We start from the raw sequence: 25,429 nt of genomic DNA on the forward strand, positions 1-25,429 counted from the left end.
TAATAAAAAGAAATGTGGGGAAGAGGATTGTGGTGCCTCAGTCTCTCAGATTTTCTACTTCCATTAACTCTAACTTTTAACTATGCCTAATGATGAGATGAAATGACTGTGAAGGAGCCTTTTAGAAGATCTGGTTTGAGGATCATGATGGGTTATGTCTCCATCTGATGTGGCCTTGACTCCAGCAGAACTACATTTGGTCCATTCTCCAGCTTCCAGCTTCTCTCTGGTTCCATCGCACTCACAGGCTGGGGGAGGGGGGCAGGGCTGGGGGAAGAGTTAAGACTTCAGTGCAAATGTTGAAGAAATTATGAGGATTGTGACATTTAAGAATTTCTTTTGCCATGCCTTATAATTTTTAAATGTCAGAGGGAATTGGAGTGGCTATTAAGTCTGAGATCTTAGCACAAACTTAGGTCAGTTTTATTTTTACTAAAATTGGCTTGTTTATTTCTAGTAAGGAAGCATTGCACTGTGATATGACAATTTCTTTTCTTCATCTGTAACTACTGCATCATTGATTATAAGATAATGCACCACAATTTCAAACACAAAGCAATAAAAACAAAATCAGATTTGCTTCATTGGCTTTAAGGTATTTTTGTCTATTAGCACAATAGAGCAGGAAAGATGGTAACATGTTTGATGTACTTACTATCTGAATAGCTTTATTATTGAAAGACTTATCAATAAGGCATAAATACAACTAGTCAGAAACCTCAAGGTCACCTTTAATGTAATATTGATATTTAGATTTTCTATAATAATCAGTTAGGATATAAATATTATTAGTAAAGCAAACACAAAGAAAATAACCCAGTAAATTGTTTTCATTTAATATGTGTACAATAAAAGGCAAGACATTTCCAAAATCTGTAATAAACACCACATTACTTTATATGTGACTTTATAGTAGGAAAGGGGAATTCTGGATATATAAATCAGACTCGTTTCCCATTTTGTTGTACATTACAAATAGTTTTGGAATGGCTTGCTCTGAATCTTTAAGGCTTGATTCAAAGACCACACTATTAATGGAATCTTCTAAGACTATCAGGTGGGAGAATTTTCTTCCCACCTGAAATTTCCAAAAAGCACTGTCTACCTTATGTGGCCATTATTTCCATATGGCTTGTACATTACTTATAAAATGTTAGACTAGGGAAGCAAGGCATTCCTTTTACTTTTCAGGGCAGTGCCCTGTGTAAAATAAATATTCAAATCACCCAATATATGATAGAATGATTCTCCACTTGAAGTCCATCACTTTGGGGCTGTCAAAATGACACACACACACACACACACACACACACCCTTGTGTGGCAATTTTGCCATAATCAGATTTTGAAACTCTAGACTCCAAGCTGTCCAGGAGATGTTCTCTTTCACTGCCAGCTCATGTTTTGCACATGAATGGACTGAAGCCCAGAGAAATAGCACTGTGAAGCCACTGTGAGCGGTATGTCCTAGAGCAATATGTTCTAGAGGACATGGTGAACGTGTTGGCCAAGCAAGCAAAAAATTGAGATTATGCTGTTTGATACCTTTGTTATTTTCAGAAGCATTTATGCATGTGTGCATACATGTATGTTGTGTCTCTGTGTGTACATACTTATTTATTGTTAATGAAATGGATCCAGAAAGGTGTCTAATAAAAGTCATTGTAGGATTTACTGACAGAGCCAGACCTAGAATGCTATTTTCCTGCCAGTGCATTACGCATCCTGGAGATGGTTCTCTGATGCATGGGTCCACTAGCTACTCCTCCACTGGACTCAGCCAAACCAGCCAGCTCACTGATGTAATCTGAGAGCTGGAGGTATATGCCAGCGGCCAATGTGGACAAGCCTGATATACAGGTGAGATACCACAGTTCACCAAGATGGCAGAAACCATTTAAAACTCATGGCTTACTAGTTGCTTTATGTTACTAAACCACTTTGCATTTTTTATAAAATAATATTTCTAGGTATTGTGTCATCTGGCCCTCACAACAATGCGAAAGATATGTGTCCTTACAAATCACCTCCCACATTTACTGAGGAAGGAGACACACAGCTATGTTTAAGGAAACACACTGAATTTGAGATAAAACCAGGACTTAACCTAAGTGATTAAGTCGTGGCCTATTGTCCTTTTGTCTTCCTTTGTTGGCTCTACATATGCCTGAATAGGGAGGATGATGTTTATTTAGAAATGTTAGCCATTGTCCTAAAAAATACCTTTAAATTGAGGAAATCAAAACATTTTATGAACTTTCAGCATGAAGATGCCAGCAGCTATATTTTATAGGTCATGCAAATTAGAAAGAACCCTTTCATACTGTGTTCTTTATCCAAGGAGTGACTCAAGCTTAAACATTCAGCCTATATTTACTTAGTGATTCTGTTTTGTGTTAGTTTGCTGTTTTTTTTTCTTTTATTGTTTTAATGGAACTACTCAGTGATCTTTTTTTTAAACCACAAAAAATCGAGCACAATCAAATACAGAAATGTAGTAAATGGATTTTTGGGTAAACACTATTGAAAGTTTGAGGTATCTTTCTAAACCCTTTCATTCATATAAAAACAGATATCTGAACATATCATACAGGGATATTTAACATTTTAGCTATATAACCGACTTTTTAACTTCATCATATGATTTTTATAATGTGTTTGCTATCTCATTACTGTATATTTAGCTTATGGAGACTAATCTATAATGAACTTTCTGCCTATTATATTTTCATAAACTATGTGAATATTTACTTATAAAAAATTTTAAAAAATTAGATGTAGAATTACTGTTTATTTCATATTGGCTTTCTCAATTGCATGTTCTGAGAAGAAATCTGCATTTGAGAGGTGTATTAAAGAGCACTGCTGAGGTCAACACCTTTGGAATGGAAAGGAAAGAAGGAAGGAAGCAAGATTAGTGCAGTGCTGGCATCCCATACAGGTGCCGGTTCGTGTCCTGGCTGCTCCACTTGTGATCCAGCTCTCCACTATGGCCTGGGAAAGCAGTAGTAGATGGTCCAAGTCCTTGGGCCCTTGCACCTATGTGGGAGACCTGGAAGAAGCTCCTGGCTCCCGGCTTCAGATTGGTTTATAATTATAGCCACTTCTTGCAATGTTATATATAAAGGACGAATGTTTTTCACCCATAATTGGAATGAAATGCCATGAATATCAAATGCCACCATTTTTATATAAAGTTTTCTATTTAAATATTTAAGTATGTGTCTACTTGTTCCTATATTTTGACCCATTCTAAACGTATTTTTTTCTGAATTTGACAATACTGTAAATAACTGTTTTAAAACATGTTTCAATAGAATTCAGGGAATTCAATTATTATTTTTCTCAAAACATTTTTAATAAGTACTTTCTTTGAAAGGCAGAGTTACAGAGAAAGAGAGGAAGCGATAGAGATCTTACATCTGCTGGTACACTCCCTAGATGTCCACAAGGTCTGGGGCTGGGCCAGGCAGAAGCTAGGAGCTGGGAGCTTCATCTGGGTCTCCCACATGGGTGCCCAGACCCAAGGACTTGTGTGATCTTCTGCTGCTTTCCCAGGTTCATTAGCAGGGAGCTGAATTGGAAGTGGAGCAGCTGGGACATGATCCATATAGGATGCTGGTGGACCTTGCAAGTGGCAGCTTTACCCGCTATGCCACAACGCTGGCCCCTATTTTTTTTTAAAGATTTGTTTTATTTATTTGAAAGGTAGAGTTATGGAGACTGAAAAATAAGGTGAGATCCAAATATTTTTGACTGTTTTTATTGTATTTCTTTTTTCCAAATGAATAAATAAATTTCAATAGATCCCTATAAGTCATAAGTATTTGTGGAAATTACATTAAATTTATGGAATGATTTTGAGGAGATTTGATATTTTTTATAAATTTACAATCTCTGCTAAATAGCTGGGGCGTCTTCCATTAAGATTCTAGCCTCAGGATCTTTAGTATGATTTGGGCTTTCCTCATATATGTCCTTATAATTCCTATGTTAATTTCTATATAACTTACATATTAACTGCTATAGTGAATTGGATCACTCATTTTCCTATTTGCAAACACTATGGGATTATACATCCTGTAACATTACATATATATGGATATATACACATATGTGTGTGATATGCATTGATATATATGTATATGTATATTCAGAGATGTACTGATAAATACTTCATAGCTGACTTTCAGGTGGAAAAAAATCCTTGATTTTTGGAATTTGTTGAATATATATATATATATATATATATATGTGTGTGTGTGTGTGTGTGTGTGTGTATATGTATATTTTGCCATGGCCAATTTCAAGGTGTCAACATCAATACTATTGAATGTAAAGTTAGAAAAGTATGCTGCATTTATTTTTGTAAGCTGTTATAAACCAATTTTAGCACTTCACTGTTGCATATATATTATACACATTCTAGTCAAATCATTTTAAAAACGATCACAAAATACAATTTGTAAAATTCAAAGTAAATTTTGAAATAAGAATTTAGAACCTAGGATTTTTTTAAAGTTTTTATTGACTTATTTTCATTTTATTTGAAGGCAGATAGGGAGGGAGAAGAGAGAGAGAGAGAGAGAGAGAGAGAGAGATATGAATAGAAATCTTCCATCCACTGGTTTGCTCCTAAAATGTTCACAACATCTAGGGCTGTATCAGGTCAAAGCCAGGAACCTAGAATTCAATAAGGTCTCCAGGGTATTTGAGCCATCTTCAATGGTGCACACTAACAGAAAGCTGGATTAGAAGTGGAGCCAGGATGTGAATTGAGGCATTCTGGTATAAGATCTGGGCATCCCAAATGGTGACTTATCTGCTGCACCAAATAAACACCCCAAGAACCCAAGAATTAGAATCTGAAAATCTAAGAATTAAAATTAGGGAAAAATCAATATACAAGTACCTTTAATTTTCCCCCTAAATTTAGATATCATCACTACTTCTAGTATGCATCCATTAAATAACCATTTATTGTAATTATTTATCTTGACATCTGATTTAAGTGTTCTTGATCCTATTGTTTTTCTCTTTCCTTTTGGTGCTGAGATTACTGTTGGACTTACAGATAAATAGAATGTATTGCTCTAGATGCTGAAGTCTACACACAACACACTCTGTTTTCACTTAGCTATGTAAGCACTCTGTGCCAAGTAGACTTCAAGAGAAACCCCTTAACACACAGTGTTCTTGTGAAATTCTCAAAGCTTTTCACTATTTTATCTACTGAGGATGCCTCCCATAATGTTTTCTCCAATGAGACTAGGAAAGCTAGGGAAATTTAGTGGAGTTGGGATCTTTTGTTTTGTTTTGACTCTTTTTTGCAATACCTCAGAAATATTAAGGGGTTGTCCTCATGCTTCCTCATCTCTCATCTCTCACATTAACATTCATCATGTCTACAGTAAGTGAAATCCAGGGAAAAATGATGCCTCCATTTGCTTGAGGCTAAAAATTTGCCTTCTCTATCATCTTTCCCTCTATCTTTTATCCCCGTGCAATTAAAACAAAAGACATCTTACTAGACACTCTCCATGCTTAAGGGTTTTTCAAAGCTTTGTTTAGGAAACTTTCACTTAACTCTTGAGGTAGACTTCTTTTGCCAAGGGTATTAGATTCCTAGGGCTACTTTAACAAATTACTATAGATTAGATTGATGAAATTGATTCCCTCACGGTTCTGCAGGTGAAATATCTAAGACTAGGGTGTTGGTTAAATTGTTTTCTCCTGAGGTCTCTCTCCTTGGTTTATCCATGGCTGTCTTCTCTGTGTGTCTTCACATGGTCTTTCCTCCACGTGCACCTTGTCCTAATTTCCTCATCTTGTGAAAGTACCAGTCACGTAGAATTAAGGTTACCATAGTTATCTCACTTTACCAAATTACCTCTTTATATAGTCACGTTAGTAGATCCTGAGGGGTAGACATTCACCATCAGAATTTTTAGGTGTGTAGTTTAGCTCATAGCATCAGAGTTGAAATTCAAATTCTTGTTTATTGTTGCAACTTAACCTATCTCACTGAGGACACAATCTGATTTTCCATCTTTAGTTCTATCTTTCTTATTTCTATATTCCTTAGATTGTCAATAGGATTTGGGGTGAAGGGGGAGATAAATACCTGTAATCAAATTGCTATCATCAACAGTCTTATGATGATGTCATACACTTACTTGTGTGGCCAAACAGAAAGAAAATGAGACCATTAGTGATCACTGTTGGCCACTCACCTACTGTAAACATGAGGGCGATGTGCATGTGCATGAGTCTCCAGTGAAGAATAACACTTGAATGATATCCTACTTAACACTTACTCTTTGAATTGCTCTGGAATGTTTCTAGCTCACACTTTAATGTTGTTGGTTATTATATAATTTAATATTAATATGATTTTAAAGTTAAAGAATGGCATAAAATGGAATTTTTGTAGTTTTTCTGGTATCATCCTTAGAATATCCAGAAATACTTATTTTTTTGGAGATAAATATATATTATATATATATATATAAAATTGCAAGTTCACAGTATTTACAGTGTTTCCTTCTACTTGTGTATAATTTGCCAACTTATTTTCAAGTCATATCAACACATGTGTTTGTATAAATTACAAAAACATTCTTTTTCCCCCAGAAAACTTTTATTTAAAGAATACAAGCTTTATGCATTTCATAAATACAACAACTTTAGGAACATAGTAATTCTCCCCACTGTACCCACCCTCCCACCCACACTCCCATCCCTCTTCCTCCTCCCTCTCATTCTTAACAAAGATGATTAAAAATGAGTGGTAAAGCTTCACATTTTAAAAACATTTTCTGTGAATGCATTCCGTTGTCTCCTTTAAGTGCTCATCCCACCAACCAACACAATTATTCGTTCAATCAAGATGGGAAAATTACTTATAAAGCTCAGTTTCAAGCAGAGCCACACACAAAATCTATAGTTTCCATAATAGAAAATGCTAGAAAATGGAATAAAATGATAAATTGACTAATATATGGTATAATTATTTGTTTCCTGTTGTTATCCATCTTTTATCAGTGGCAAGAAGTTACAAAAATACAGTATTTTTAAATAGAAGAAGAAAATCTATGAATTCTATAACTGATTGTATCTTAGAGTTTAAAAAATTGCCTCTGTACCAGTACCATGCTGTTTTGATTACAACTGCCCTGTAGTATGTCCTGAAATCTGGTATTGTGATGCCTCCGGCTTTGTTTTTGTTGTACAAGATTGCTTTAGCTATTGGAGGTCTCTTGTGCCTCCATATAAATTTCAGCACCATTTTTTCCAGATCTGAGAAGAAGGTCTTCGGTATCTTGATTGGTATTGCATTGAATCTGTAAATTGCTTTTGGGAGAATGGACATTTTGATGATGTTGATTCTTCCAATCCATGAGCATGGAAGATTTTTCCATTTCTTGGTATCCTCTTCTATTTCTTTCTTTAAGGTTTTGTAATTTTCATCGTAGAGATCTTTAACATCCTTGGTTAAGTTTATTCCAAGGTATTTGATTGTTTTTGTGGCTATTGTGAATGGGATTGATCTTAGAAGTTCTTTCTCAGCCATGGCATTGTCTGTGTATACAAAGGCTGTTGATTTAGACCAATGGAACAGAATTGAAACACCAGAAATCAACCCAAACATCTACAGCCAACTTATATTTGATCAAGGATCTAAAACTAATTCCTGGAGCAAGGACAGTCTATTCAATAAATGGTGCTGGGAAAATTGGATTTCCACGTGCAGAATCATGAAGCAAGACCCCTACCTTACACCTTACACAAAAATCCACTCAACATGGATTAAAGACCTAAATCTACGACCTGACACCATCAAGTTACTAGAGAACATTGGAGAAACCCGTCAAGATATTGGCACAGGCAAAGACTTTCTGGAAAAGACCCGGGAGGCACAGGCAGTCAAAGCCAAAATCAACTATTGGGATTGCATCAAATTGAGAAGTTTCTGTACTGCAAAAGAAACATTCAGGAGAGTGAAGAGACAGCCGACAGAATGGGAAAAAATATTTGCAAACTATGCAACAGATAAAGGGTTAATAACCAGAATCTACAAAGAGATCAAGAAACTCCACAAAAACAAAACCAACAACCCACTTAAGAGATGGGCCAAGGACCTCAATAGACATTTTTCAAAAGAAGAAATCCAAATGGCCAACAGGCACATGAAAAAATGTTCAAGGTCATTAGCAATCAGGGAAATGCAAATCAAAACCACAATGAGGTTTCACCTCACCCCGGTTAGAATGGCTCACATGCAGAAATCTACCAACAACAGATGCTGGCGAGGATGTGGGGAAAAAGAGACATTAACCTACTGTTGGTGGGAATGCAAACTGGTCAAGCCACTATGGAAGTCAGTCTGGAGATTCCTCAGAAACCTGAAGATAACCCTACTGTTCGACCCAGCCAGCCCACTCCTTGGAATTTACCCAAAGGAATTTAAATTGGCAAACAAAAAAGAGGTCTGCACCCTAATGTTTATTGCAGCTCAGTTCACAATAGCTAAGACCTGGAACCAACCTAAATGCCCAGCAACGATAGACTGGATAAAGAAATTATGGGATATGTACTCTTTAGAATACTATACCGCAGTAAGAAACAACAAAATCCAGTCATTTGCAACAAAATGGAGGAATCTGGAACACATCATGCTGAGTGAAATAAACCAGTCCCAAAGGGACAAATACCATATGTTCTCCCTGATCGGTGACAACTGACTGAACACCAAGAGGGAAACCTGTTGGAGTGAGGTGGACAGTATGGGAAACGGTGGCTTGATCAGCATAGCCCTGACTGTTAATGAACAACTTAATACATTATCCCTCTTAGTAGTTTTTTTTTTATCTGTTCTACTTAATATGACTGATTTAGTTCTGTAATTGAAGCACAGTTATTCTTAAGTGTTGAAAATTAACTGAAATGTGATCCCTGTTGAACATGGGAGTGGGAATGGGAGAGGGAAGAGATGTATAATTTGGTACATGCTCAGGCTGACTTGCCCCACGTGGTGGAGTTGGAAGCATACCAGGGGATTCCAATTCAATCCCATCAAGGTGGCATGTACCAATGCCTTCTCACTGTTCCAGGTGATCAATTTCAGTTCACAGTTGGTCATGGTGGAGGGACTGGGAGTCAAAGGGAGCACATAGACAAGTCTAGTACCTGCTAACGCTAACCAATGGAGTAAATAAAGGGGAGAGTGATCCAACATGGGAAGTGAGACACTCAGCAGACTCATAGAATGGCAGATGTCCTAAATAGCACTCTGGCCTCAGAATCAGCCCTAAAGGCATTCGGATCTGGCTGAAAAGCCCATGAGAGTATTTCAGGCATGGAAAGCCAAGACACTCTGGCAAAAGATCTCTGTGAGTGAGATCCCACTGGAAAGAACAGGGCCATCAAAGAAGGAGGTACCTTTCTCTGAAGGGAGGAGAGAACCTCCACTTTGACTATGACCTTGTCTAAACAAGATAAGAGTCGGAGAACTCAGAGGGCTTCCATAGCCTTGGAAACTCATGACTGGAGCATAGGGAGATTACTGATGCCATAGACAGGAGTGTCAATTGGTAAAGTCAACAACAGGAGTCACTGTGCACTTACTCCTCATGTAGGATCTCTATCCTTAATGTGCTGTGCATTGAGATTTAATGCTATAACGAGTACTCAAACAATATATTTCACTTTGTGTTTCTATGGGGGTGCAAACTGTTGAAATCCTTACTTAATGCATACTAAACTGATCCTCTGTAAAAAAAAAAAAAAAAAAAAAAATTATCAACTCCCAACTTGACTCTCACTGGGATTAAGCATGACAATAGGTCTGCTCTGATTTCATCATCATTTAAAAAAAATCATCTATTATTTTTCACTTTATGTTTCTGTGTGGGAGCAAACTGTTGAAATCCATACTTAATGTATACTAAGCTGATCTTCTGTATATTAAGATAATCAAAAATGAAAAACAAATTGCCTCTGAAATTAAAATTCTTGCTAGATATTTTCACCTTAGGCCTATTTTTTCTCTTCTCTTTACAAGAATTAACACTATCCTATTGGATAATTTCTTCTGTCATTTATTCAATAAGACACAAATAATTAAGGGAAAATAGTTTTAATGACATGTATTTTATCTTATACTTTCCATAGGTTATTTGGTCATACATGGAAAAATTAGAACAAAAGAAGCTGCATTTTGAGATGAACTTTAGATACCCTAGAGGGAAGAAACAGAAACATGCTTTCCCTAGCAGCTTTTAAAATTCTTTCTTCTATTTGTAATTATTTTGATGCTGTTATTTAAAGGTTAGAGTTTTGTTATGGTGACATGGTTTAGCCTCTATCCTCTACCTGTGCTGTCTTAACAGTTAAGGATTCAGGAACCAGGACTTCCCTTTATTTTGCTTTCAATGCAATTGGGTGTTTCTACTTATCATTACATTTTGACTCAATGGAATTTTCACATTTTTGCTCATAAAATGGTTAGTTTATGCAAGAAGTGAGGAAGGAATGTGCAGATTTAGGAAAACAACCCAAATAAGCCACTGTGCTCACTACATTAGAACATACAGATGGATGAAAATACTCTATGCTTCTGTAACTTTGTGTGTAGGTTTCATTATAATGAAAAGACACAGTAATGCGGAGTTGCACAGAGAATCCTCTCACATTCAGAGCATTTTCAAGATGTTTCTATCACACTATAGAAACAGAAAAACTGCATCATTATTTCAATGTGTTTATTTATCCGCAGATGACTGTGTAAGAATAGAAAGCCTAGTGGCTGCTCCGTAGGGAAGTGGGAGTTCTAATATGTGTTTCGTTTTAACTCTGTTCACAATAAAATGTCAAGGTATTCCTCAGCTTTAGTGAACTCTGGATTTGGCCTCATTTTGTAAGTCAGTTTTTGAAACTCCATGGTCTTGAAGAACATGTATACCATGGGAATCTATAGAGACTATGCTGAATCTCTTATAAACCTTCAGTGACAAGAAGCTGAATGATCAAAATAGTTACACAGAATCCCCACTAAATGTCATACGCTTCTTTAATTTTTAAACTCCAAGTACTCTTTGTTAAAGTAAATACCCAGAGTGTAATGGTACTGTCAAGATTTGAACATAAGACTTACCAAATGCTACAGTAATACCAATTCTAGCAGTTGTCTCAGCTTCTCGAGAACCTTCACCGACTCCATGGCTTGCAGTTAGCACAGTACATACTCATTCTCAAGGATGAGAGTAAAGCACAGCTGAGGTGGCTTATAGTTCACACTTTCCAAAACGTTTCAACCTAGCAGTCATGACCAAAGAAATGAGTGGCAATATCATAACCCATTACTCAATGACTCTATCATCCACAGGAAAGCCTTATATCCAGGAGGAAACAGATGTGCTCAGATTACTCAGAAATTAAATGTAAGAGTTCTTGAGATGGTGCAGCTAGCCCCTGGCCCAAGCTGTTTTTGGCCTTTCATTCAGTTACCCCATCATTTTTATAAGCACAGGAATCCTTTGCCATGAATGCATATCCTTGGTCTAACTCGTATAGCTTTGTCCTCTGCCACTCTTCATTGGCACACTAACAATAAGTTACTAGATTTTAGGACACACAATGTTCTTCTAAACTTCTGTGTTTCTGATCAAGCTGACCTTGGTTTGAGTTGTTAATACCATCACTATTGCAGTTTGCTCATTTCAGGTCTCACATCAAAGACACTTCTTTCTCTGTGGTTCCTTCTAGAACTCCCCAGATAAACCAAAACACTCCTCCTAGGCTCCCACAGATTTTCTACTTATCTTCGCTATAAAAGTAATAATTATTCAAATTAAAATAGTTTATTTTTGTCTTTCATTATTATCTTAGTATTGTACTTCAAATGATTCTGTGCAGAAATTATGTCTTCCCTGATTAAATGGGTGACTGAATCAGAGTAAAACTTCAATAAACTTTGTTTAATTGACTGAATAATTACTGATATGGAAAATGAGGCCACACGATCTCTTTCTATGTTTTTTGCTTTTCTTTTGCCAAAAAAACCTTAGTATATATAGCATCAACCTAATTATTAATTATACATTAAGAATTATTAATTATATATTACTAATAATTTTAAAATATGCTTTCTTACTATGTACTGCTACATACATAAAAATTATACACCATAGTTTCAAGTTCCTATTTTATAAGAAAATTAAAGAAACAAATTAGATAAAGAATTAAAGAATCTTTTTCCTTTTTGAAAAGTCTAAAGAAACAAAGAAAAAGACAGTTTTGTATTCTTGAAGAAATTTACATGGACTGTCTTCCTTTAATGGTATTTTGTTTCAGTGGTCTTAATAATTTATAAGCACTTTGAGTTATGTAACACTATGGATACTAGACTAAGGGACAGAATTTTTTCTATTTGGTGTTTAACAGTAGAATCTTCCAAAGAGAAATACCAAAATGATTTAAATCATTTTATATGAATTCCCATCAAAAGAGCTTTTAAATGCTACTTCTAGTTAGGGCTTTATAGCTTTTAGTCTGGAAATTCTGATATCATGTTCTTTATTTTTTTGAACAAGTTGAAGCTTGAAATTTGTTCAAAATAACACAATCATGATAAGACATTAAGAATGTGCCTAAAATGGTTGCCACTGAGGAAGTATATCAGAAACTTGTATCTCTAACATAAATGTTTCCTTTTTTTGTGTTTCTATTCTGTTCCATTGGACTATCCATCTGTTTCTGTACCAGTACCATGCTGTTTTGATTACAATTGCCCTGTAGTATGTCCTGAAACCTGGTATTGTGATGCCTCTGGCTTTTTTTGTCGTACAAGATTGCTTTAGCTATTCGAAGTCTCCTGTGCCTCCATATGAATTTCAGCATCATTTTTTCCAGATCTGAGAAGAATGTCTTTGGTATTTTGATTGGTATTGCATTGAATCTATAAATTGCTTTTGGGAGAATGGACATTTTGATGATATTGATTCTTCCAATCCATGAGCATGGAAGATTTTTCCATTTTTTGGTATCCTCTTCTATTTCTTCTTTAAGATTTTGTAATTATCATCGTAGAGATCTTTAACGTCCTTGGTTAAGTTTATTCCAAGGTATTTGATTATTTTTGTGGCTATTGTGAATGGGATTGATCTTAGAAGTTCTTTCTCAGCCATGGCATTGCCTGTGTATTCCAAGGCTGTTGTTGATTTTTGTGCATTGATTTTATATCCTGCTACTTTGCCAAACTCTTCTATGAGTTCCAATAGTCTCTTGGTAGAGTTCTTTGGATCCCCTAAATAAAGAATATTATCATCTGCAAAGAGGGATAATTTGATGTCTTCCTTCCCAATTTGTATTCTTTTAATTTCTTTTTCTTGCCTAATAGCTCTGGATAAAACGTCCAGAACTATATTGAATAGCAGTGGTGAGAGTGGGCATCCCTGTCTGGTACCAGATCTCAGTGAAATGCTTCCAACTTTTTCCCATTCAATAGGGTGTTGGCCGTGGGCTTTTCATAGATTGCTTTGATTGTATTGAGGAATGTTCCTTCCATACCCAGTTTGCTTAGAGTTTTCATCATGAAAGGGTGTTGTATTTTATCAAATGATTCCTCTGTATCTATTGAAATAATCATGTGATTTTTTCTTCTGCAGTTTGTTAATGTGGTGTATCACATTGATTGATTTGCCCACATTGAACCATCCCTGCATACCAGGGATAAATCCCACTTGGTCTGGGAGGATGATCTTTTGATGTGTTGTTGCATTCTATTTGCCAGAATTTTATTGAGGATTTTTGTTCTATATTCATCAGGGATTTGGTCTGTAATTTGCTTTCAATGCTGCATCTTTTTCAGGCATAAATTTCATCAAGGATCTAAAACCAATCCCTGGAGTAAGGACAGTCTTTTCAACAACTGGTGCTGGGTAAACTGGATTTCTACCTGCAGAAGCATGAAGCAAGACCCCGGCCTTACACATTACACAAAAATCCACTCAACATGGATTAAAGATCTAAATCTATGACCCAACACCATCACATTATTAGAGAATATTGGAGAAACCCTGCAAGATATCGGCACAGGCAAAAACTTCTTGGAAAAGACTCCAGAGGCACAGGGAGTCAAAGCAAAAATTAACAACTGGGATTACACCAAATTGAGAAGTTCCTGTACTGCAAAAGAAACATTCAGGAGAGTGAAGAGGCAACCGACAGAATGGGAAAAAAAATTTGCAAACTATTCAACTGATAAAGGATTAATAACCAGAATCTACAAAGAAATCAAGAAACTCCACAACAACAAAACAAACAACCTACTTCAGAGATGGACCATGGACCTCAATAGACATTTTTCAAAAGAAGAAATCCAAATGGCCAATAGACACATGAAAAAATGTTAAGGAGCACTAGCAATCAGGGAAATGCAAATCAAAAACCACAATGAGGTTTCACCTCACCCTGGTTAGAATGGCTCACATACAGAAATCTACCAACAACAGATGCTGGCGAGGATGTGGGGAAAAAGAGACATTAACCTACTGTTGGTGGGAATGCAAACTGGTCAAGCCACTATGGAAGTCGTTTTGGAGATTCCTCAGAAACCTGAATATAGCCCTAGCATACAACCAAGCCATCCCACTCCTTGGAATTTACCCAAAGGAAATCAAATTGGAAAATAAAAGAGCTGTCTGCATCTCAATGCTTATTGCAGCTCAATTCACAATAGCTAAGACCTGGAATCAACCTAAATGCCCATCAACAGAAGACTGGATAAAGAAATTATGGAATATGTAATCTATAGAATGCTATACAGCAGTAAAAAATAATGGAATCCGGTCATTTGCAACAAAATGGGGGAATCTGGAAAACATCATGCTGAGTGAAATAAGCCAGTACCAAAGGGACAAATATCATATGTTCTGCCTGATAGGTGACAACTAACCAAGCACCAAAAAGGAAATCTATTGAAGTGAAATGGACATCATGAAAAACAATGACTTGATCAGCCCTTGTTGTGGCTATCAATGAACAACTTAATACTTTATGCCTTTTAGCATTTTTTTGTTCCACTTAATGCTATTGGTTGAACTCTTTATTTAACACACAATTATTTTTAGGTGTTTAAATTTAACTGAAAAGTTTTCCCTGTTAAATACTTGAGGGATATAAGAGAGGGAGGAGATGTACAGTTCGGCACATGCTCAATCGGACTTGCCCCAAACGGTAGAGTTAGAAATATGCTAGGGGATTCCAATTCAATGCCATCAAGGTTGCATGTACCAATGCCATCTCACTAGTCCCAGTGATCAGTTTCAGTTCATAATTGATCATAATGATAGCATTAAGAGTCAAAGGGATCACATAAACAAGACTAGTGTCTGCTAATACTAACTGATAGAATTAAAAAGGAGAGAACAATCCAACATGGGAAGCTGGATACACAGCAGACCCATAGAATGGCAGAAAGGCAGATATCCTAAACAGCACTCTGGCCTCAGAATCAGCCCTTAGAACATTCGGATCCATCTAAAAAGCCCATGGGAGTATTTCAGGCCTGGAAAGCCAAGACACTGTGGAAAAAAAAAAAAAAAAAACTAAAACTAAATGAAAGATCTGTGTGAGTGAGATCCCAGTGGTTTGAATAGGATGTCAAAGAAGGAGGTATCTTTCTCTGAAGGGAGAACTCCCACTTTGACTATGACTTTGTCCATATATATATATATCTATATAAGATTGGAGTTGGTGAACTCAAAAGGCTTCCGTAGCCTTGGCAACTCATGACAAGAGCCTAGGGTGATTACTGACTTGTATTGGAAAAATATTTAGAGTTTGGGCAAAAGAATGTGCATGCACAGTTGAAAGGATTTTGGTCTATTTTATTAAGTTGTTCTCAAGAAAGTTTTAATGGAAATTTTTAATATATTTTTATGTATCCTCATCAAAGCTATTTAGTATTTTTAAAGAATGTTTAAATTCTGGATTAGTGCAATAAATTTTATTTCATTTGCATTTTTGTTAAGTATGTTTATATAGGTATCTGTGCAAGTATATATATGTGTTGATCTGAAACTTTTCCCCATGTGGAAAAATGGGGAATGTTTCTTGTGGATGTTAAAAGGCCTTGCATATAAGATAAAATTTAACTTTTGCTTTTAACATGTATACCAAATTAATTTCTTCCCTGTATTATTTGAAAATCAGTATCATTTATGTTGACTTCCGAGATGTCAAAATTTAAAAGTTAAAAAATGTTTATTTATTTGAAAGGCACAGTGAGACATACACACACACACACACACACACACAGATCTTTCGTCTGTTGGTTCACTTCCCAAAATCCTGTAACAACCCGGTTTGAGTCAGGCCAAAGCTGGGAACAGGAACTCCATTCAGATCTCCTATGCGGGACCCAAATACTTGAGCCATCATCTCCCACTGTGCACATTAGCAAGAAGCTGCATTAGATGTGGAGGTGAGATTTGAAACTAGACACTCCAATATAGGATAATGTGCATCCCAGGTGGTAACAATCTTTGTGCCACAGTGGCTGCCCCTAAATTAAAATTTTAATATAATCAAAATCAATGTTATTTTCCAATGTGTTTTCTGAGCTTTATTTCCTGCTTAGAACATTTTTCACACAGTAATATATATGTTTACTTATATTTTCTTGGAATGTGTTTTATTGCAATCTGATACGAATAATGCTGTAGACCATTATATTCTTATGTCTTAAATATCTTAGTGTTGAACAAGGGCAATTCCATGCTACTGCTTTCTTTTTTTATTTTATTTTTTTATTTTTTTAACTTTTATTTAATGAATATAAATTTCCAAAGTACGATTTATGGATTACAATGGCTTCCCCCACATACCGTCCCTCCCACCCACTACCCTCCCCTCTCCCACTCCCTCTCCCCTTCCATTCACATCAAGATTCATTTTCGATTATCTTAATATACAGAAGATCAGCTTAGTATACAGTAAGTAAGGATTTCAACAGTTTGCTCCCACACAGAAACATAAAGTGAAAAATAATAGATGATTTTTTTTAAATGATGATGAAATCAGATCAGACCTATTGTCATGTTTAATCCCAGTGAGAGTCAAGTTGGGAGTTGATAATTTTTTTTTTTTTTTAGAGGATCAGTTTAGTATGCATTAAGTAAAGATTTCAACAGTTTGCACTCCCATAGAAACACAAAGTGAAATATATTGTTTGAGTACTCGTTATAGCATTAAATCTCAATGCACAGCACATTAAGGACAGAGATCCTACATGAGGAGTAAGTGCACAGTGACTCCTGTTGTTGACTTTACCAATTGACACTCCTGTCTATGGCATCAGTAATCTCCCTATGCTCCAGTCATGAGTTTCCAAGGCTATGGAAGCCCTCTGAGTTCTCTGACTCTTATCTTGTTTAGACAAGGTCATAGTCAAAGTGGAGGTTCTCTCCTCCCTTCAGAGAAAGGTACCTCCTTCTTTGATGGCCCTGTTCTTTCCACTGGGATCTCACTCACAGATCTTTTGCCAGGGTGTCTTGGCTTTCCATGCCTGAAATACTCTCATGGGCTTTTCAGCCAGATCCGAATGCCTTTAGGGCTGATTCTGAGGCCAGAGTGCTATTTAGGACATCTGCCATTCTATGAGTCTGCTGAGTATCTCACTTCCCATGTTGGATCACTCTCCCCTTTATTTATTCTATCGGTTAGTGTTAGCAGGTACTAGACTTGTTTATGTGTTCCCTTTGACTCTTAGTCCTTTCATTATGATCATTTGTGAACTGAAATTGATCACTGGGACTAGTGAGATGGCATTGGTACATGCCACCTTGATGGGATTGAATTGGAGTCCCCTGGTATGTTTCTAACTCTACCATTTGGGGCAAGTCAGCTTGAGCATGTCCCAAATTGTACATCTCTTCCCTCTCTTATTCCCACTCTTATGTTTAACAGGGATCACATTTCAGTTAATTTTCAACACTTAAGAATAACTGTGTATTAATTACAGAATTAAACCAGTCATATTAAGTAGAACAGACAAAAAAACTACTAAGAGGGATAATGTATTAAGTTGTTCATTAACAGTCAGGGCTATGCTGATCAAGTCACCGTTTCCCAGTCAGGAGAGTGAAGAGACAACCGACAGAATGGGAAAAAAATATTTGCAAACTATGCAACAGATAAAGGGTTAATAACCAGAATCTACAAAGAGATCAAGAAACTCCACAAAAACAAAACCAACAACCCACTTAAGAGATGGGCCAAGGACCTCAATAGACATTTTTCAAAAGAAGAAATCCAAATGGCCAACAGGCACATGAAAAAATGTTCAAGGTCATTAGCAATCAGGGAAATGCAAATCAAAACCACAATGAGGTTTCACCTCACCCCGGTTAGAATGGCTCACATGCAGAAATCTACCAACAACAGATGCTGGCGAGGATGTGGGGAAAAAGAGACATTAACCTACTGTTGGTGGGAATGCAAACTGGTCAAGCCACTATGGAAGTCAGTCTGGAGATTCCTCAGAAACCTGAAGATAACCCTACTGTTCGACCCAGCCAGCCCACTCCTTGGAATTTACCCAAAGGAATTTAAATTGGCAAACAAAAAAGAGGTCTGCACCCTAATGTTTATTGCAGCTCAATTCACAATAGCTAAGACCTGGAACCAACCTAAATGCCCAGCAACGATAGATTGGATAAAGAAATTATGGGATATGTACTCTTTAGAATACTATACCGCAGTAAGAAACAACAAAATCCAGTCATTTGCAACAAAATGGAGGAATCTGGAACACATCATGCTGAGTGAAATAAACCAGTCCCAAAGGGACAAATACCATATGTTCTCCCTGATCGGTGACAACTGACTGAACACCAAAAAGGAAACCTGTTGAAGTGAAATGGACACTATGGGAAACGGTGACTTGATCAGCTACTGCTTTCTAATCACATCAGCTGTTTCTAATTGTGCATATTTAATGCTTGTATTTTGTACTTGAAAAGAAGAGAGATGGAGAAATGGAGAGGGAGGGGGAAGATAAAAAGGGAGACAGTCAGCAATAACAGTAAGCTGTAATCAGGGGTGGATCCTGGAGTCCAACCCAGGCACTCTAATATGGGATGAAGTTGGCCCAACCAGTGTCTTAACCACTGTGCCAAACTTCTGCCCTTCACATGAGGTTTTGTACCTAAGAATCCTTATTTTTTTCCCATTGAAATGTGTGACAGTCTTAATATTTGTCTTTCCTTAAAATTCATGTCCTAAGCCTACTTCCCAAGCTAATGACGTGAGGAGTGAGTCCCTTTGGGAGACGATTAGGTTATTAGGCAGAGCCTTCATGAATTCTCCTATAAAAGGCACTCCAAAAAGATACTTTGCAGTGTGAGCAAACAGTTAGAAGTTATCCATTTATGAACCTGGAGACCTTCATCAGATACTGAGATAGCTGGCATCTTGCTCTTGGAATTCCTAACCTGAAAAACTGTATGAAATATCTTTCTTTGTAAGCTAGTCATTTATGACATCCAGTATATGGTATTTTGTTATAGCAAGCCAAATGGACTGAAACAAAAACACTTCCTCATTTTATGATTCTGCATTGTAACATTATTGCCACCAGAATAAATCTTCACAAGTTAGTAAATGCATTTGATATTCTGACTTGTATTGGATTTTGCGAAACTTTCTTTTTTAGGTGTCCTCCCATGATGAGGGCATAAGTATTTAAAGGAAGGTTGTAGTTCTGTTACAGATTAGAATAAAATTCTTAAAACTCTTGGTGCATTTGACAGAATGGCAAGTGATGGTGTTGCCATTGCTCCGGAAGACAAAGGTAGCAAAAGGTATCAACAGAATGTGGCTTAGTAAGCAATTCACCTGAAAGGAATTGCTTTCTTCTATGCTACCATGTCAGTTCTGGAAGTCCTGCTTTATTTTGTGTCATAACTCTTCCCTCTTTGATGTTCACCTTGCCTCTATTTGCTCTCATGATTATTTTACATGAATCAAAGACATAGGGACTATGGGGAAAATGAGAGGTCATTGTATTCAGACCTCTGCACTTAGTGCATGTTATTGCCAGACACTTACATTATTCCCTTTAGAATTATATTTAATCTCTTTCTGAATGCCTTATTGATGTTTCCTCAATGACCTCTATGGGTGTCTATTCCATTGTTAAATTGTACTTGCCTTTTGGACACTTTCCCTTGTAAGTAATTTAAACATACTCTTCTTATTTCTTGTAAAACATTCTAAATCAACCACGAATGATTCTTCACTTTATTGTTTATTGTTTCTTTCTTCTACAGTAAAATGCCACGTGTCCTGGGAACCAAGCTCTCATTCAACACGTAGGTCATCAGAAGAAGCCTAACAGATTTATGCTGTGTTTTCATCTATAAAAGGAACATCTACATGTTCTCTAAAATTCTCCTCAAAGCTTGTGATCTTTTGATTACTGCATTTTATTGTAGAATTTCTTAATGACTCCGTTCCAAGTTGTTCTATTAATTTTTACTTTCAACTGTCTAAAGCTATAAATTGTATCTACTTTTATTGAGTACTTATTATGTTCTACTTCATGTTAGTTAAAATAATTATACATTTGTGATATTTAGAATGGCATTTTCTAGCCGGCGCCAAGGCTCAGTAGGCTAATCCTCTGCCTAGCGGCACCGGCACACCGGATTCTAGCACTGGTCGGGGCACTGGATTCTGTCCCAGTTGCCCCTCTTCCAGTCCAGCACTCTGCTGTGGCCCAGGAGTGCAGTGGAGGATGGCCCTGCACCTGCATAGGAGACCAGGAGAAGCACCTGGCTCCCAGCTTTGGATCAGCTTGGTGTGCCGGCTGCAGCGCGCCGGCCAGCCGCAGCAGCCATTGGAGGGTGAACCAACGGTAAAGGAAGACCTTTCTCTCTGTCTCTCTCTCACTGTCCACTTTGCCTGTCAAAAAAAAAAAAATGACATTTTCTAGCATTTTGTTAATATACATATATTTATATGTATATGCACATATACATATTCATATATACAAATATATATACAAATTATTTATATAACATACATGTATACACACAATTTTTTCCTTTGAATCATTATAATTAGCACATCTTTGTTTTACCCTTTGTCTTCTTGAACCATAAACATAAGTTTTCCATGAGTGTTTCTGAGGCCATTTGTCCCTTGAAGACACTTTATAGAATACTTACCCTCGTCCCCAGTGCCCTATTTTCCCATACATTATTTATCTTTGGGACTGCCAAGAATGTTTCATTACTTCTACATTTTAAAGAACTCAACAGCTATCCAACATTTTTTAAAAATAGACATTTACCCTTTTCGAAGATGAACTTGAAAGATAATGTTTAATTGATAAGCTCATGCTAAATAATTCTTTCTTGTAAGAAATACTTGGTTGTTTTGTAACAGATTAGATGATGCAGTATAACAATAATGGTAATATGTTTGAGCTTTTATCCCTGCCAAGAGATTTTTTTAATTACTAGTATTAAATATTGGAAGGAAAGATGTTTCTTGGTGTGCTTTTCAGACAACGTTCTCAGGTGTTTTACTGAAAATAAGTAGAAAACTCTCTCTAGGAAATTGGCATGTTTCCAAGTCATTCCCCTTATTAAAAATATCTCCCCAATTTTCTACTCCAATCCACGTCTCCACTTTCCCTAGACATCCTCAACAATGAGGCTTCTTTGTGTTTAAATCCAATAAGGATGCATCTCTCTCCTTGTTCTACATGACCCACCTGAGAAATTGTCACCTTTGACCATTTTCTTTTCTTGAAAGTGTCCCCATCCTGGCTTCTGTGATATCCTTTCCTTCTGATTTTGTTTCTAGTTAGATAAAATAATAGTTAATACATGGACTCTGGAGGCAGACTACTTCGGATCAAATTCTGACTCCCCAGTTGCCATGTGAGCCAATTAACTTCTCTGTATAAAACAGGGGACGATAATAACAATACCTACCTTCAGGGATTGCTGTGAGGGTATAGATAAGATGTATAAAGGTACTAGAATTTTTCAAACACAGAGTAAGTGCATACACATATTAACTGTGCTTATTCAAGTCCATCTTTGGGCTTTTCTTTCTTATTTGATTCTTATTTTTAATGTTCTTCCAAGTTTCTATCCATAGCCTCCTTTTCTCTTTAAAATAGAAATTATTTTATGGATATTTTAATCCTTCCTAAGGATAAATGACTGCTTATTTCAGTACAAATCACTCCATTGATATCTAGATCCAAATACTTAAGTTCCTAGTGGTCATTAATTGGATCTCTGATAGGCATTTCAAACTCAACATTGTTCGTGTTGAAATCATATTTTATATCTTTTCTATCACAATCAGGATCAGCTATGCTTGTCACCTCCAGAGAAGGATACATACCCCACAGAAGACCATCTGAAGGGAAAGGACAAAATATTAGAACTGTTGGTTAAAAAAACAAAACAAAACAAAACAAAACAAAACAAGAATTGGGGCCTGCATTGTGGCATAGTGGGTAAAGCTGATGCCTGCAACGCTGGCTTCCCATGTGGCAATTGTTCATGTCCTGGCTGTTTCACTTGCTATCCAGCTCCCTGCTCATGGCCCGGAACAAACAGCAAGAGATGGCCCAAGAGTTTGGGCCCCTGTCACCCATGTAGGAGAACTGGTTGAAGCTCCTGGCTCCTGGCTTTGATCTGGCCCAGCAATGGCCACTGTGGACATCTGGAGAGTGAGACAGTGGATGGAAGATTCTCTCTCTCTCTGTGTGTGTGTATGACTCTTATTTTCAAATAAAACAAATAAATCTTTAAAAAAATCAAGAATGAAATAAAGCTTTTCAGATATTTAAAACTTGGAGCACTACCACTTTTCCTACTGAACTAGTATGTCGGACACTCTGAACAGTATACTAGACATTCTGTGAGACAAGCAGGAATGCACAAAAAAGAGGAGTTGACAGCAATGCATTTTACAATATACTGGAGCTATCATGTGACTGATTAAATAGGTCTGGGTTATATATCAAGGATATGCTTTGCCTTAAAAGTTTTCTTTAAATAAGACACAGCATAAGACAGAATTTTAACTTTGTAACTTGAAACTCACCCACAGCATCCATTGTATCTCTAAGTTCCACATATTGTAGTATCTTTATTCAATGCTTTTGCTCACACCTCCATTGTAACTCTCCTTGTCATCTGGGTAGTTAGTCTCACATTGTCTTCCCTTCTAATACCTGGCTTCCTCTGTGTTTTAATATTTACTGTACCTAACAGTGCATTTTGTCATTTGACACACAATTGATCAGGCCACTCCCTTGTTTGATATCATTTGTCTTAGTATGCTCTGGCTGATAAAATAAAATACTATAAGTAAGCGGCTTAAACAACAGAAATTTATTTTCTCACAACTCCTTATTTTTTAAAAGAAAATTAATTTATTTATTTGAAAGGCAGAGTGACAAAACGAGAGCAATTTTCCATCTGCTGGTCCAACTCTTAAATTCTTGCAACAGCCACCATTGGGCATGACAGAAGCCACAAGCCAGGAACTCCAGCCTGGGTTCCCACATGTGTGGCAGGAGACTAAGTATGGAGCCATTTTCTGCTGCCTTCCCAGACATGTTAGCAGGAAGGTGGATCAGAAACAGTGGAGCCAGGACTCAAAACAGCACTCTGATAGGAGATGCCAGCATGGCAGGTGGCAACTTAACCCTCTGCATCACAACTCTGTCCTTTCTCTCAGTTCTTGAATCAGGACATCCAAGATTAGGGTACAAGGGTGATCAGTTTCTGGTGAGGGCTTTCTTCCTGGCTTGCAGATCCATTCACCTTCATACTGTATGTTCACATTGCCTTTCTTTGGTGAGTGCATGTGGAGTAAGATTTCTCTTTCTCTCTCTCTTCCTCTGCTTATAAAGCCACGGATCCTGCTGGGTTTGAACTCTACCCTTATTACCAAATACAGTCACACTGGAGGTAAGGTTCAACATGAATTTGGGTGGGGCGGTTGGACAGGGGGAAAATTCAGTCTGGACCACCATTCAGTGTTTCTCTGTCTTTCACCTCATGGTGAAAGTGTTGGGCTGTCAGCCATGGCATCTAAGACTTTTCATAATCCCATACCAGCCTGTTCCTCCCACCTCAGCGTGCTGTGTGAAGCTATATTACCAGATCCACAAAGTATACCAGGTTGTCTTGAGATTCTCTACCCATATTATCCTCATGTGTTCAAACTGTTCACCCTTGTAAACTCTGTTCAGATATTATGTATTGCAAGAAGCCAATTCTACCAGCTTGTTCCTTTACTCTCTTCCTCATCCCTCCACGTTGGGTCTGGGTTAGGGGTATTTGTTTACCGTTCTCTGTCTGGGTTGATTTCATACATATTTGATTTGTCTACTTGTCTGTTTTCCCTACTAGATTATCAACTCCTTTTGTGAGAGGCTCATGTTTTATTGTCACTGTTATTATTTCTATTCCCCAGTTGTTAATACTGTATAGTTAGATAATCAGAAAATGCTTGCTACTGGAAAATGTTTCAGCATTACCTATAATAATACATGCTGAAGAGTATGAGCATCAGTGTTGCCACTGTAGACCACAAACTCTAACTCTCTATTAATGTGTTGAGTAGTGTCACTGTACATACAGAGCATGAGTATGAGTGTCTAGGAGGCATGCAGGAAGTCACTGCTTAAGTGTGCAAAAAGGGTACAAAGGGCTGGAAGCAGGGGAAAGAACAAATAAAAGACATACAAATGAATCTGTTTTATCTATCAGAGTAAAATATTTGGGAAGGTAAAATATAATAACAACAAAGAAACATGCTTTCACCCTCAATTGGGGGGTCTAGATTCCTCACATTTGATTGCTGTCGATCAGTGACTAATCATTTATAATCACTTTTTTCCTCTGCTTTCAATGCCGTTGGAGGCTGTCCTGGCCTGCTCTTTACCAAGCTCTCTACAAAGTGGGCATGATACAGCTTTTCTCTATTTGAATGCCATTCAGATTTGAATCCAATAATTGCAGGGAGGATGTTACATCACTGCAACAACAATCCCTAAACCAAGAGGATCAAATATACCATAGGATACCCTTGCATATAGGTTAAAAATAACTCAGAGGGCTTCCATAGCCTTGGAAACTCATGACTGGAGCATAGGGAGATTACTGATGCCATAGACAGGAGTGTCAATTGGTAAAGTCAACAACAGGAGTCACTGTGCACTTACTCCTCATGTAGGATCTCTGTCCTTAATGTGCTGTGCATTGAGATTTAATGCTATAACGAGTACTCAAACAATATATTTCACTTTGTGTTTCTATGGGGGTGCAAACTGTTGAAATCTTTACTTAATGTATACTAAACTGATCCTCTAAAAAAAAAAAAAGAAA

The 25,429-nt window shown here is 37.0% G+C and overlaps 1 long non-coding RNA gene and 1 pseudogene across 1 annotated transcript in view; both read right to left on the reverse strand.

Moving 5' to 3' along the window:
- LOC103348837 (seipin pseudogene) overlaps positions 1-11,220 on the reverse strand; it is a 33,745-nt pseudogene extending 22,525 nt beyond the window's left edge.
- The window catches only part of LOC149127396 (uncharacterized), a 548,503-nt gene that overhangs the window by 451,039 nt on the left and 72,035 nt on the right, over positions 1-25,429 (reverse strand). The gene's annotated exons all lie outside the window — the stretch shown is intronic.

This window comes from Oryctolagus cuniculus, chromosome 3 (genome assembly GCF_051225735.1).
Source record: "Oryctolagus cuniculus isolate XC-2025 breed Fujian yellow rabbit chromosome 3, ASM5122573v1, whole genome shotgun sequence".
NCBI lineage: Eukaryota > Metazoa > Chordata > Mammalia > Lagomorpha > Leporidae > Oryctolagus > Oryctolagus cuniculus.